Below are 16,692 nucleotides of genomic sequence, written 5' to 3'. Positions count from 1 at the left end.
TTTATCATTATGTCTGAGGTAAGGGAGAAGCATAATCTCCTCATAACAAATTTACAACTTTACTTGAAACTCCTTTCAACTTTGCTTTTATATCCTCAAGTGGTCGAGAAGCCAAAGGCTGCAAATACAATTTTTTAAAACTGTTGGAAATCCTAATGCATGGACAAGCACTTCATTTTACTATATCTGGCTGAAGAAGGGGATGGGATGATTGGTCCTTTGACTTCAATAGAAGCCTCCCCACCTCCCCTGCCCCCACCAAATACACCTCTTGTATATAGACCTGGTTAATGCCTTCTACAGAATAGCTCAGCACCACTTGCCTTTAGGCCTTCTCCTAATTGACCTATTTCCTAGCCTGTAGCCTCACATGCCAGTTCTCATAGTTCAGTCATAAAGCCACATTCATATAACTCAAAACATTGTCTCAGTCTGTGCTGGGGTGAGGAACAGTCTCCCATGGCCTCCATTAAAAGCATCACTGAAGGGAGTCTAGAAACTTCAGCATCAAGGAAACCAGACCAATGGAGGCTTGTCTTCTTCCAGATGCTGTCAAGAGGAGACAGAAAACACAACTCAGAAGTGTGGAGCACATAACACGATAGGATGGACTTTATCTCTTGAGAGACAGGAAATAGTGCTATTTAATGAGCAGTGTTTTAAACTGCCTCCCTGGAGGTATTCTTCGTGACTGCGCCAACATCTGAGTTTTCTTGGGAGTGGAAATGTTTGCACTTGCTTTTCCTCCTTCTCTGCCTCATTTCCTCTTCTCAGCTTTCTTCATGTGAATGACATTCACCAATAAAACATTTGCATGAAAGTTTGCCTCAGGTCATGTTTTTTAGGGAGTTTAGGCTAATGCACTCTGAGAGAAAAGTAATTTACTGAAAATAATTTTGGAGATTATTGTGAAAGGAACGTGATTTGCAGATGGTCAAGAAATTACAAATGCCTCTGACATCATGTAGCAGCTATTTACATCCTATAAAAATACAGTTTGAGAAACACCCTTCACTTCACTTTGGACCAGTTTATTTCAAATCTGAAGTTTTGACTCCTCATTTTTTAGGTAGATCTATTACATTCAGAGACACTGTAAACCTACTCATTCGACCTATGAAAATTCCAAGAGGTCATGATTCTCACTTTGAAAAGGAAGATGGTAAGTAGCAATAAAATTAACAACTTTTTGGGCAAAGACATATGTGTAGCAAGAATCATCCACAATGACCTCTATTTATTATGACCTCATATGAGAGCACTGAGCCAGTAACAGCTCAATGTCATAAAGATGAGCTGACCCAGAGGAAGCAAAGCACTAACACTGGCATCCAAATTGTTTTGTACTGAAACATCATCTCAGCTTGCACCTGGCACATTGACTCTACTTGCTGACACTGAAACTGGAAATTGCCACTTGGCATTATCTATCAGAGTTTAGAAGGATAGAGGTTGAATATAGAATGTAATACAGTCAGGGTCAGACTGTAGTTATGAAGACAATGTTCTGAATTTCATTGATGCTGAAATGACACTCTTTATATTCATTCAATAACTAGACTCTGAGAACTTTACAGTAAATACTAAAATAATTTCCTGCATTGACATCAATTTAATGAACCTAAATTTCCAGAGCAACATCTAACTACTAATTGTATACTTCAGTTGGGGTAGGAAGAAGAAAATCATATATATAAATATGTCATAAATAATAATAATACCCTGAATGTAATGTTAGGTTATTGTCACTGAATAATCAAAATAATTGCTAGAGTCATCGGGCACCTGGGTGGCTCAGTCGGTTAGGCATCCGACTTCAGCTCATGTCATGATCTCACAGTTCGTGGGTTCAAGCCCTGCATCGGGCTCTGTGCTGACAGCTTAGAGCCTGGAGCTTGCTTCGAATTCTATGTCTTCCTCTCTCTCTGCTCCTCCCCCGTTCATGCTCTCTCTCTCTCCTTCAAAAATAAAAACATTTAAAAAAATTTAAATAATTGCTATAGTCACAATAGGAAAAGGTAATGTCTGTTTAGTCCTTCTGCTGTGTCAGCCCCTATTCTGAGTGCTTTATGTCCTAAATTTCCTTTTTTCCCACATGGTAGTCAGCCTTCAATATGGTTGTCATTTGATGCCCACATACCTGGTATTCACAGCTTTGTTTAGTGCCCTCCCACTTTTGTATGTGTTTGTTCTGTTTGACCAATAGCATGCAGAAGAAATGATGGTATGCCATTTGCATGATTAGATTATTAAAGGCAAAGTTTCCATTCTGGGTGCTCTCTCTTTCTGTCTTATCACTGACTATAAGGTAAGCAAGCTTCAGTGTTGTGAACATCCCTATGGAAAGGCTATATGGAAAAGAACTAAGACCTCCCGTCAACAGCCAGAGAGGCAGGGACCTGCCAACAATCATGTGAGTTATATTAGAAGTGGTCCTCCAGCCCTGCTTAAGCCATGAGGTGATTGTAACCCTGACTGTAACTTTTGGAGTGACCCTGAGCTAGAGGACCCAGCCAAGCCACACCTGAATCCCTAATCCTTAAAACAGTTGTGTGAGATAAGATGTTTTTTTTATTTTTTTTTTTTTATGTATTTATTTTTGAGAGAGAGACAGAGCACAAGCAAGGGAGGGGCAGAGATAGAGGGAGACACAGAATCTGAAGCAGGCTCCAGGCTCCAAGCTGTCAGCACAGAGCCCGAGGCGGGGCTCGAACCCATGAACAGTGAGATCATGACCTGAGCCACAGTCGGACGCTCAACCAACTGAGCTACGCAGGCACCCCAATATGTTTTTGTATATAAGCAGCTAAACTTTAATTTGTTATGCAACAGTAGATAATACATCCATAACAACTCTGAAAGGTAGGTGCTAATATATCTTCACATCACTGTTGAAAGGAGGTTTCTTTTTCGATTAAACTTTCTTAGCACCTTTATTGTATATCCACTGGTAATATATGTGTGTGTCTGTCTCTAGAGTCTCTATTCTTTTCCATTCATTTATCTTTGCCACTACCCAGCAGCCTGGATTACTGTAACTTTTAGTAAATCTTAAATATAGTAGAGCAAGTTCTCCAGCTTTGTTATTTTTCGCAGCTGTTTGGCTATTATAGGTCCTTAGCTTTTCCATAAAATCTTATAATTAGCTTATAAATTTGTACACACAAGTCTGATGGGATTTTTGGTGGAATTGCCTTGAATCTATACATCAATTTGGGGAGAATTAAGACCTTACAATATTGAGACTTCTAATCCATGAACTTGATGTATCTTTCCACTTATTTACCTCTTTTAAATTTCTTTCAGAATTGCTTTATTTTCAGTTTCACATCTTTTGTTAGGTTTGTTCTTTGTAACTTTTTTTTTTAGAACATATTCCTCACTAAGGTACTCAATCTTTATTACTGCTATCACATGCTGTGCCTTCCACTACTTCCCTATATTTCACCATTATTTAAAAGTAACATTTTCAAGAGAAACTTATAATGTTCATAGTCACCAAGTATTACTAGTGAAATATAAAACTCCTCATATTTTAATAAGTAAAACTGAAGATCCATAAAATTAAACCATGCCAGAAAATCTCTTAAAAATTGACTTCTTAATTTTCTTTAACATTTCTTTAGACTGGTTCTAAGAATACTTTTATTGATTATAATACATTTAAAAATATATTCCATAATTCTATTTCTTTAAAAATACTGTGATCTGTTATTTAAGAATTATTTACTTACCATCCATAAATTTAAAAATTGGAATGCCTTGCAGGTCCAGATATTACCATTGGTTATTAATTAGGAGTTGTATAACTCATTAATTTGTGGAAAGATATTGTAAAATACATTCTTCTACTAGGTGAACACTAAAGTACATAAAAAAAATTGCAGTCAAGACTAAAATTAGGGAGTGGCAAAGTGGCCAATAGTTACAAACCAATAACCATCACATTGATAGATGGTGGCTAATTCAGTGTATTGCACAGCAATGCCACAAAGTCAGGACTGCTGTGCCATCAACAGTATGTAAGGAAATGGAACAGCTTCAAATATAAAGGTTCAATAATCAAAATCAATGCTTCCCTTTGATATGTGAAAGTCCTAATAACTACCTTCTAAAGGACATGTGAAGGGAGCCTGAGTGGCTCTGTCAGTTAAACAGCTGACTTAATTTCGGCTCAGGTGATGATCTCACAGTTCGTGAGATCACATCCTGCATCAGGCTCTGTGCTGACAACGCGGAGCCTGTTTGGAATTCTCTCTCTCCCTCTCACGCACACATGCACACTCTCTCTCTCTCTCTCTCTCTCTCTCTCTCTCTCTCTCTCCCTCTCTCTCTCAATAAATAAACATTTTTAAGAAGATAAAGGACGTGTGAAAACAGTTTACCCTTGTAACCCTCTCTCCTAAGTGCTTTTCTTCATTATGCTTATACTCAAAATGTCCCAGGAACTTCTTTCAAAGTACTTCGGTATAGGGTCAACCCACAATGCAAAGAGATCTTGTGGATTTCAGGCAATTGTGTATTTTAACAAAGACCCCAAAATTCCAGACACTAGCTAAAGAATATTACATTTGTTATTTCATTTTGTTTAACCCACACAGAGCCCTGAGAGATTGCTATTAGGAACCTCACTTTCCAAAAGAGGGAAAATGAGACTCAGAAAAGTAATTAATAAGGAAACCCATCTAGTTACTGTGCTTATACTCACCATGCTCTACTGTGTTGTTTATTCATGAATGGTTTCTGTAAAATCGACTAATGATTTCCAGCACTGTCAGTTTACAATCAGAAAAACAGACTGCCATTGGAAGTAAACATGAATGACAGAATTACCACAGGAAACAGACTATCACACCTGAATAGAAGAGGTCTCACAGGAAGCAGGCCATTATCCCTATTCCAGCATGGTCATGTTATGTTCATATCACTTCCTCTTCCAAGCCTGCCCTCCTGGCACCATGGGTGTGTAACCCCAACATACCAAAGCACAGAGGGGGTGTCCACTCTTACCCCTGCCAGCTTTCAAGATTCTATGGCAACTTTGTGAGAGTCTACTTTCCTTTAAAATGGGGGAACTTATAATTTACTTTATATCATAAAACCCTCTGCTTTGGATATTTGCTCCAGGAACAGATGTAAAAATATCACAGTTGCACCACCAGGTTTTAGGGAGAGAATCTCAAATACTCCACAAGCAGTAGGCAAAAGTATTGTTAGCAAAGAGATGGCCTTAATTGGTTTTACTCTGATTTAAAAAGAAGTCCATTTCTGCCCATCTTGGCTACTCAGTTTAACTTTTAATTTCACACTTTATTGCCTTTATTTTTGCTGTTCTTATCACTTGGACTGTTCTGTTATCTTTGTTTTGCTTGGGTAACAGCTATTTACTTTGGCAAGGCAGTCTTTACTTCAAGCAGCTATTCCTTCCTGATTCTTTCCTGATTTAGTCAACATAATCTACTTCATTTAATATTACAATGAAGAGTAATATGGGGAACTGTAAAGAAAAAAATCCATACATCAAAAATTAGCCTTTATAATGAACAACTATGACCTTGAACACACAAGAACAATTTAGGCCTCCTCAGACACTTTAAATAGCAAAGTGCATTCTTCATTAGATCAGAATATATCAATCTATGGCAGAGTATTAGTCATTGATTAAGCAATAATCAATAGGGGTGTCTGGGTAGCTTAGTCAGTTGAGCATCCTACTCTTAATTTAGACTCAGGTCATGATCCTGGGTCACAGGATTGAGTCCTGTGTCAGGCTCTGCCCTGACCTGCTTAAGAGTCAGAGTCTCTGTCTCTGTCTCTGTCTCTGTCTCTGTCTCTCTCTCTCTCTCTCTGTTTCCTCCTGCCCCTCCCCCCATCACACTCTCTCTCTCTAAAAATAAAAATAATTTAAAGACCGCAACAATCAAATACTTAAACTAAAAAAGGAAAAACCGTGTAGCTGATTACTTCTTCAACTTGTTAAAATTTCTTTTATTAAATTTCCATGTATTGTATTCCCGTGACCACAACATACATTTTTAGAAGAGATTCCCAAATAGAAATTTTAATTTTGTCTGCTATTGTTGTAAAATGTGGTATTCCCAGAGATTGTCACCACAGAAATACATTCCTCAATATTATGTTTTCAACTGAACTTCAAAGACGATAATTTCACTGTTCAGACAAAGAGAGACTTACTGCCTCTAACAATATATTTCTCATTTTCTTCTGGTGCATACGCTCAGAGTTGTGAGGCCATATTCCCAAGTAGCCTGAGAATCTGCCCCTATGTTACAAATTAAGTCTGGCTTTGGTCATTTTACAGATTCTCTGCAGAGAATAACAACTCCCATTCTCTCAAGTTTGCCCAGCAGTTCAAGGAAATGTCAATTAAATGGGAAACATAAAAATAACTTATCTTCTGGGATGCCTGAGTGGTTCAGTCAGTTAAGCCACTAACTCCTGATTTCAGCTCAGATCATGATCTCATGGTTTGTGATTTTGAGCCCTATATTGGGCTCTGCACTGACAGTGAGGAGCCTGCTTTGGATTCTCTTTCTCTCTCCCTCTCTTTCGTCTCCTGCCCTGCTTGTTCTCTCTCTCCCTCTCTCTCTCTCTCTCTCTCTCTCTCTCTCTCTCTCTCTCTCTCTCTCTGTCTCTCTCAAAATAAATAAGTAAACTTTAAGAAAAAAACTAACTTCTTCTCTGGTGTTTTTAAAAGCATTCAAAAGTTCCAGAGGTTGAAGAGGGATGAAGAAAATATTACTATATAAAAGTAACTTGAAAGTTATGTGGGTTGTCTATAATTTTTATATTTGTGGAGCGTAATGATGGACAACAAAAACAATAGCTCACTGTGTACCATAGTATGTCCTAGGTACTGTGTAAAATGCTGAAGAATCAATTATGAGAGAAAACAGTTTCTACACTAAATGACATCACATCCTTATAAATCCCTAAACTAGTCTCATTAGATGATCTTAGATACAAAAATTCACAGACCAACCAAATACTCTCTCAACCTACCTATATAGCTTTAAAGGTCACTTTTTCCCAAAGTAAAATGTGTTGTTGGCTGTTCCCAAAAAACCTGCTAAACTTTTGAAAATCAAGATCTCTTTTGCCATTTTAATGTAAGGATAATTGCCAAATACACATACAAGTAATTTTCTAAATTATACTTTTGTGTGTCTGGAAAGGAAGAAAAAATAGCCTAAATTAGGAATACCTGACAAAGAAGAAGGAAAATGGAAGTAAATTCATTTGGTACTAACATAAGAGGTACTCTTGACTCTTTCATTCTTACAAATACTTCACTGACATTACTGTCCCGACGATCATTAATCTTCCTGATGTGACACTGCACTTCTGTTTACCACAATTCAAAACCAAGAGATAATTTACCTAATCTGATAATTTGCATCAAGAAGCTACATAGTTCTTACTGATAAAAGAGTTCTTACTTTTAGATTAAGTATTACAGATATTGTTTATAAATAATTATTGCAGTATTGAAAGTGAATAAGTACTGCTGAAACCTTTCAGCTTCTGACTACTGTCCCTAAAAATACTCAGAAATTTCACCTCTTACTTTGGTGTAACAATTGCTCATAAAATACACCTCGTCTTTTTTATTAAATCCTACTTTTTGATATATCGATAGCTTGCTAGCTACCAAGATATAAATATACCAGGTTTCTTTTAGACAATTAAGCACAAGAGAATTAAATTATTTGTCTATCTGCGTAAATAACCTTTACTTTATTTAACCTCTTTGGTAACCATGGAGGTGGTTACTATTAAATACTATTAAAGAATTAAACTCTGAATTATATAACTTGCAGGGACCATTTTGCCAGAATTTATTGACCAAATAAAAAATAAATCTCTAACACAATTTTATAACTTAATGCACTCAGCTTATACCTGTGATTTCCAGAAAACAACTTAATCTCCTTTTTTATAATGTTCCATTCTGGCTATATTTATCCTCTCAGAGGAGTTACAAGAGTTTCTTTATTTTTCTTTATAGACCATTTATGGACTGAGAATGCTGAACTCTGACACAATATCCATAGATGGGAGAGTTCTTCAAGGACTTGTGACCAACAGAGATACAGCGTTCATTTACAAATCTAAGTGCAGTCTTATATATAGTACCCCAGAACAACTGGAGATTGTATGCAAAGTGATGTATCTTCATGTCGTACTTATTATGCCTCACAAAATAAATCCTTATTCAAGAAATTACTAAAAACAAAATATTATGTTCAAATTGTAAGTACTTATTCTTTTTTTGTTGTACCGTTAGGGAAATGTTAATACAATGTTGATATATATATTGATATTAATACATCTATTGATAGAGATAATAGTGTTTCCTTAGGGAATTCATATTTTCCTATCACTTATTTTCATGTTCAAAAATATACCACCATGGATAATCTGCAAATTTGATCCATTAATTACACAAACCAAAGTTAATTATATGCCCATGAGGTATATGACTTATATACTCACATATTATAGAGAAAAGGCACAAATAAGGTGAACAAATATCAGATAAAGCTTATTTTACACAAATTTTAAAACATTGTTAACTCTGTGATTTTGCACTTGATTTCCATCCTTTCTATTGTGTCTCATACCCCAATACTGTTCCTAAAATGCCATTTGCCAAGAGCAGAGAGTAATCTCTAGAGTCCCAGGAAATGCTTAAGGCTACACAAGAGATAGATTTTATTCTTCCCCTTAAGAGCCATCGTTAAGAGCTTACCACTTGCCTATTAGATCTGTTCCATCAGGCATATTGGCCATTGGCATGACTACCAAAAGCAGTTGGCTTATCAGTCACTTCTGAGCATCCTTCAGGTCATTAAAAGCAAGTAGAACATGGTGTAGTGGAGCAATCTGACTGTTGAACATGAAAAAAAAAATAGACTTTTTCTGCTTCACAGGCTTTGCAGATATTATTGCATAAATTCATATTGTGGAAGGTTAAAACAAAAGGGTGCAAAGTCTATCTCTCACGAAGTCAACATTGTATGCTGCCAAATAAAATACCCTTTATTAACACAAATTCTATCTGCATTTTTTAAACAATGTGCTGTAAGCTAACTCATGAGTGGTAATAGAATGCCACACAGCTGAATGCTCCTTGCAGATCTGCTGAAGCATGCCTCCTTTAATCAAGAGCATTTGGATCTTCCTTTAGAAGCCTTACAGTGATTTAAAGAATTTGACCACAGCAATTACCAAGCTCACACATCACACAGTTTCATTAAAGATCTTTTCACTGCTCATTAACATCAGCCAGACATGACACAAGAATTCTCTGTGATTACTCAGAGGAATTTTAATTTTTATTCTAAACGTTTCCAATGGATTATGCTATTTGTCAAAGAGTATTATATATTTTGGGGTCTAACAATGTGGGGACTTAAAGGAACTGGGGCATTCCTAAACATGGCGATGTTTAGGAATGATGTAATGAATGATGTGACATCACAGAAGACAGCCTTCACTTCAGTATGAGATGGCTTTTCCTTTGTGGTTGGAAATTATTCTAGAAACTTAGTTTTATAATTAAAAAAATTTTTAATGTTTATTTTGAGAAACAGAGAGAGAGCGTGAGCAGGGGAGAGGTAAAGAGAGAGGGAGACACAGAATCCGAAGAAGCAGGCTGCAGGCTCTGAGTTGTCAGCACAGTGTCTGATGTGGGGGGTTGAACTCATAAACTGCGAGATCATGACCTGAGCCAAATTCAGACACCTGACCAACTGAGCCACCCAGGTGCCCCAGTTTTATAATTTTTTTACTGTAAGGGAAAGCCATGGCATTTTTCATTCACCTAAGATTATTAACTTTTTTTGATTATTAGTTTTTTTAAATAATAATATTTTAACAGAAATAGTTGTAATATGAGTCTCACTTTGCACTACCTTTACTACCATGGATAATTTACATTTACTGAGTGTTTTTTAATAATTATTATTATTCACCCACAGTGAAAGCTGTTTTAAAGACTTGCTTTGTGATTGCCAAACATCTAATCAAGTACTGGGTTTGAAAGCATGGCAAAACTTTTACTAGAAGCTTAAGGCAGGGTTTAGACTCAACTGGATAGAAAACCCTTCTCATGAAAAGTTCCCACTGCCTTACTATGTTGTTGTTGTTCAAGTTTATTTATTTATTTTGAGAGAGAGAGAGAGTACATGAGCAAGTGTGAATGGGGAGGGGCAGAGAGCGGGAGAAAGAGAATTCCAAGCAGACTCCATGCTGTCAGCACAGAACCCTTAGTTGGGGGGCTCAGTTCCAAGAACCGTGAGATCATGACCTGATAAAACCAAGAGCCGGACTCTTAACTGACTGAGCTACCCAGGCACCCACCCTAGTTCTAAAACGGACCCTAGAGGAGGGCAAAACACCTTAATCAACATTCTACTAAGACCATACAAAGTGAGAATGAAATAACACCTGAAAAAGAAATTAGGGTTGTCAAAGAAGGGGGAAATGAATACTGAACAGCCAAAATAGCCAAATATAATGCACATTTCATAATTAAAGTAAATCAATGCTTCTGTCTTACATGGTTATACTTTTACATTCTCTATAAATATGAAGAGCCATTATACATATATATTTTAGTAATATTAAGGCCCTAGAGTCAGACAGATATGCCTCACATTCTAGCTCTACCATTTCAAGTTGTAAAACTTGGAGCATATTTTGTAATCTATTTATGCCTTATTTCACATACACTAGTCATCTATTATGGCATAGAGTACTGGAAATTTCTAAACAAAAATCCACCATAATACAATATAATTATTGCACTCTGTCACTAATTTCATGGAAGTCATCATGAAGAGTAAAAAACTATACAATTCCAAATGTAGTTAGCTAATTAGTTGGGGCTAATTACTATTACTAGTATTACCTTACCATTGTTAAAGGTTGCACTTATAGAGTCCTTGGCACTAAACAAGCTCTCATTAAGTGCTAGCTTTAATGACAGTAAAAACAACCATTATTATTTTAAGAAACCAAGAAAATATATACAAGTGGATATTTTTTGCGAATGAGAAATAACTGGACTAAGAATTTCCTTAAGTTAGATAACAATTTAAGTATTATAAATTACACTTGCAAAAATTGTACAATCAGGGTAAACAAAATCACTTTGCCTTCATAGAATAACAATAATACTGCTAATATAGTTATTAAAATTACATTTACATGTGCACCTGTTTTGATCCAGACACAATCCATAAAGCCTTCTAACCAGGAAAGATAATAGTAATTATGAAAAATAATAATATCAGAACTTCTCAAGGAAGTGGGCAGAAGAGGATCCAGATTTTCTAGGACCTGAAGATTTTAATAGGAGAGGCTAAAAAGTAATATAAAATTATGAATATATACTTAAGTACAGGATCTTGGAAGGATTTGTTATTTGCCACTTGGTTAGTCGGCCTCTGGAAGGAGGTACTGTCGTTATCATGATTTTATAGATAAGAAACATGAGCCACATAGTGTTGATATAGCATGACCAAAATCACACAGATGGTGAATGTTAGAGATAGACATCAAAGCTGATATTGTGCTTTCATTTTACACATGAGAAATTGCAGTTTCAGTGAGTTTATGTAACTTGCCAGAGGTCCAGAATTACTGAGTGGCAGAGGCAAGGTTAAAACCCAGGTCTGTCAAACTCTAAAGTTCGTACTCTCTATGCTAAGCTTTTCATGCCAACTCACGAAGAATTCTGGCACAGGATATTGTATTTTTTTTTTCAGATTTTCATTGCTTTTGATCAAAGAATCAAAAGAATGAGAGTTAGCCTAGATCCTAAAGGAATTAAGGCTAATTTCAAAGATGAGATGGCTATTTTCTCTAGGTACATAAGCAGAGATAGTTTTTATATGCTTTATATCAGGTATCACTGTATCTCTTATCTACAACGCAGTCCTCTATTATGTCAGAGAGTATTTGAAATGTCTAAACAAATATCCACCATAATATAAATACTCTATTCTTTACAGATATAGAAAAGCTTTGTTATAACTTTAGAATTCAAGAAATTACTCCTTTTGATTTCATTACTATAACTCTCCATAGAACCACCTTTCCCCTTTCACAGTATCGCATATGTAAATTAAGTAAATTGATGGTTCTCCCCTTAAGAATATAAATGAAAAAGTGTATCTTGATATAATATGTTGAGACCAGAATAAAGTTAGTGGGAAATATAAATATTTCCACTAAACTTATTTCTCATAGTGTGTCTAGGCATTGTAAATTTTATGCAACTTGACAGGCTAGAGGAAGGTGCTATGGTAGTCTAGCATTCCTTTATATTTTTGTACCATTAGGGTGTACATCAGATAAATGGATATTTTAGAATTTATTAATTATCCAACAGTTAGATTGATATGAAACAGTAGCCATAACATTTGAGATTCTTTAACAGGTCTTAGTAACTCTTTAATAACTCTTTCTCTTTTTCTCTTGTATCACTCAATACAAACATACACTACATTCATAGGTATAATGTTAATTAGTAATCTCCTTAAACTACTAGTTCCTAGGAAGGCACTTTTATGATAAGGAAGTGTTACACTGAGCTCATACTCATGAAATTCACTGGTTTTACCTTATGCCGTGTTGGAGTTGTGATGGGATATTAGGACAATATAATGATCTTAAATGTTACAGATCAGTGGTTCTAATCTTTCAGTTAGTTGTTGGTCCATGATTTTTAAAAATATTCACAGAAAAATGGGGCACCTGGGTGACTCAGTCAGTTAAGCGTCTGACTCTTGATTTCAGCTCAGGTCATGATCTCACAGTTCATGGGATCAAGCCCTGCTTTGGACTCTGTACTGACAGTGCAGAGCCTGATTGGGATGCTCTCCCTCCTTCTCTCTCTTCCCCTCCTCCACTCATGCTTGTTCATGCTCTCTCTCTCAAAATAAATTTTAAAAAATATTCACAGAAAAATAAGAAAACTAATGACACCATAGAAAGTTTTTCATTATGCTAAAATTATTTCTTTTAAGTAATCACCTTTTATCTGAGATTATGTTTTTCCTTCTTTTTAGATGTTAAAATATTTTTTCTTTCATGTGGCTAAAGTAAGCGGAAGGGTTTTTTTCTTTTTGGCTGCCTTAGAAAAATTAAAAATTAGTATTCTCTGCAAAGCACGTAATTTTTTAATTAAAATGTTACTTGACTATAAAAATCTAAAAATATAAGGGGTTCCTGGGTGGCTCGGTTGGGTAAGCATCCATCTTTGGCTTAGGTTGTGATCTCTCCATTCCCGAGTTCAAGCCCCACATTGGGGACTGTGCTGACAGCTCAGATCCTGGAGCCCATTTCAGATTCTGTGTCTCCCTCTCTCTCTCTACCCCTCCCCTGCTTGTGCTCTGTCTCTGTCACTCTCAAAAATAAATAAACATTAAAAATATATTTTTTAAAAATCGAAATATACAAGAACCAGTATTACATAGAAATTAGTATGACCTATATTTTTAGCTAACGGAATATGTATGTATCTTAAAATCCTTGTTGAAATAACCCTTCTCAAGAAAAGTATCTAGTACCAGATACCTTGTTTTCTCTTTCTTGTATCTTTGTATGGATTGACACATATGTGGATGTGGATTTGCCTTCTTGAACTACATTGCTTCTGCAAGCACCACCCACTGGTAGCGTTACAGAATTCCTTGTTTACTATTATGTTATGCTGCACAAAATCATCAGAGGCCAGGGGCATATTTTATGACAAAGGAAGTATAGCAATGAGCTCACGCCCAAAAAATTTACTGGGCTTGCCATATGTCACATATCCTAGGAGCAATATGCTTGATAGGGAATGGTAAACTGAAGACTTAGTTAAAATAACTCCTGAGAGATTAAACCCTGTGCTGTCATTATCTATCCTACAGATTGCTGAATATTCCATAAAATAATGGCCAAGATATTGTGACAAAGTGTCCATTGGCAGGGTGCACAGATCTGTGATTCCAAAGCAATGACCTATTCTCTGATACACTACTAAAATTTATATATTTTCTATCAACAGGACCTTTGGTTCCATAGGTTTAGAGATACCATTTCCCAACAGTAGACTATTTTCCTGGACTTAGTCCCAAGTCCCAGGCCATTTTGATCTCCTATGCCACTGAACCAACAAGGAGAGAAAAGGTCACTGTACCGAACAGGGTATTTGAGGCTGATGACTAGGAGGAAATTGGACTGCTCCGACTCAGTAGTGCCAATGAAAACTATGTTTATGAGATGCCCTTCGGGTGCCTTTTAGTGCTGCTATGCCCAGTAGTGTTTCTTCTTAGAAAACCCTAAGAACACAGTAGACCAGTAAAACCAGTTAGTACTCAGCTTAAGCAGAAAAGAAGGTCTGGCTTATCCACAGGTAGAGTCTCACTTGGTTGAGGCAGAGGGTAAGAGAAATGTTGAATAGTGGTGGAAAACAGTTATAATTGTCAACTTTGGCCTCAATGCTAATGACAGAAAAGGACTATAGTAGCTACAGTTTTATATCACTTAATAAGTTACTTTCTACAACATCCTTCCCCCCCACCCCACCACCACCACCCCACCACCACCGCTATATGGAGAACACAAGAGTACTTACAACCTTAAGTTTTAGGTAGGAGTAAGAACTAATTAAGGGCAACCTTTTATGATAAAGTAGCTGATCAGACCTCATGCTTTCAAATGTAGACACAAGCTTTAGAAAGAAGACAAGAGGCAAAAAAGTGGACTGTGCTAGGTATCTTTGATTCTTTGGATTCACTTTATCTCCTGTCTCCATCCTGCCCTATTTCTTCAGGAGGCTGATCCCTATGGATTACATCAATAAGATCACCATTTACACTGGTTTGGAGTTAAATGCAGTCTTTGGGGAGTCCTGGCAGGAAGTGAGAAAGAGAAACAAAGAGATAGAGACAGAAATACAGAGACAGACTAAGAGTGAGAGAGAGAGTGAGAGAGAAAACAGAAGAGGAATATCAAGGTATGTATTCCCATAGCTCTCCCTTTGTGAAGTTGCCTTGAGCTTTCAATGCCCTCACATAAAGGTCACATCATCAGTGTGGCTCCTGTCAAGGTGGTGTGCTCTATCTTGACTTTTGTTTGTCCTTCTCGATTGTAGTTTCCTCCCTCCTTTTGACACTTCAGGCATAGGGGTACTGATAGCAAACTGCTATTCTATTTGGATCCCTACATTATTCTTATATTTCTCCCCAAATTTGTAATTTGTATTTGGGGAATAAACTCTTTTTGAATTATCTGAATGTATGTGAGCCATCGTTTCCTGTAAGAACTCTGACCATCTGTTTTCATTTCACTCTAAGAGTAGAACACTCTGGAGACGGAAGAGATTCAGGTCACAAAAAATCAGCAGGGAGAATGTATATGCAGGAACAGGGAAATCAGGGCAGAGAAACAAACACACAAAGTGTAGTACTTCACCAATAGAAAATCCACTATTAATTGTATAACATATAATTTATAGCAGACACTTTACACAATACATTGGAACAATGGATTAATAAACATTCTTTTAAAAATAAATAGATTTCACATAAACTATAGTATGAACTTTCTGATGAAAATAAGGATTCCTGCAAAAGACACATTGCAACTCAAATCAGCATGTGTAAAGAACAACACAGGACAAAAAGGAATCAGTAACACGTGATCAGTATCATAAGCAAAGGACATTCCGTCAGGACAGTACAAGACTACTCATAGTCATACCTGCCTAAGAGGATTTCAGTCTCTCAATGTGGACAAAACTGTAAGTGAATATATATTATATTCTTTTATAGAAAATTATTTTCAATTAAACATTATTGACTGTATTGTGATTATTAACACCTGATTTTGCTTTTAAGTTTGTTTTCATAAGGTTCTAATTTCTTTTAATGTAGAAAAAAAAAAAACCTTAGGTATTGTGATAAGTAGAATAGTGTAAATAGTGTACAGGTTAATAGATGTATTATGGTCCTGACCATAATGTGTTTTAAGATACACTGTTCTAGGGGTGCCTGGGTGGCATTAAGCCTCTGACTTCAGTTCAGGACATGATCTCATGGTCTGTGGGTTTGAGGCCTACGTCAGGCTCTGTGCTGACAGCTCAGAGCCTGGAGCCTGCTTCAGATTCTGTGTCTCCCTCTCTCTGCCCCTTCCCCACTCTCATTCTGCCTCTCTCCCCCTCTCTCTCTCAAAAATAAATAGACATTAAAAAAAAAAGATACGCTGTTCTAGAATGAAGTTGGAGGGGGAATACCATTATGATGAATGTATTTTTTAAAGCTTTTTACAAATATCTAGATATGCTGTTATTCATAAATGGAAAATACTATTTATGGAAAAAAAAAACCAAACTACGTTTACTCCATTAAATGACAAGCATTTGCCTCTAATATTGAAACCTTACATTGCTCTAAGAGTTCCTGATTATATCCATTTCCTATTGCACTTCCTTTTTTCATGTTTTTGGATGAATGAAACAAGATTAAACAAGTTGTATGATACAATTTTACTTATTAGTGGGATGTTTTGTAGTTTTTCACAAAGCATATTTCCTTTCCCTTTAATTTGCCCCTTTGAAACTAACTGTGCTTGTGAACTTTTTATCTTGAACCAACATATTTTCTATTATATCTC

Source organism: Panthera tigris, chromosome C1, assembly GCF_018350195.1.
Source record: "Panthera tigris isolate Pti1 chromosome C1, P.tigris_Pti1_mat1.1, whole genome shotgun sequence".
Lineage (NCBI taxonomy): Eukaryota > Metazoa > Chordata > Mammalia > Carnivora > Felidae > Panthera > Panthera tigris.
The sequence above is the reverse complement of the archived record's forward strand: the minus strand, read 5'-3'. Positions refer to the sequence as shown.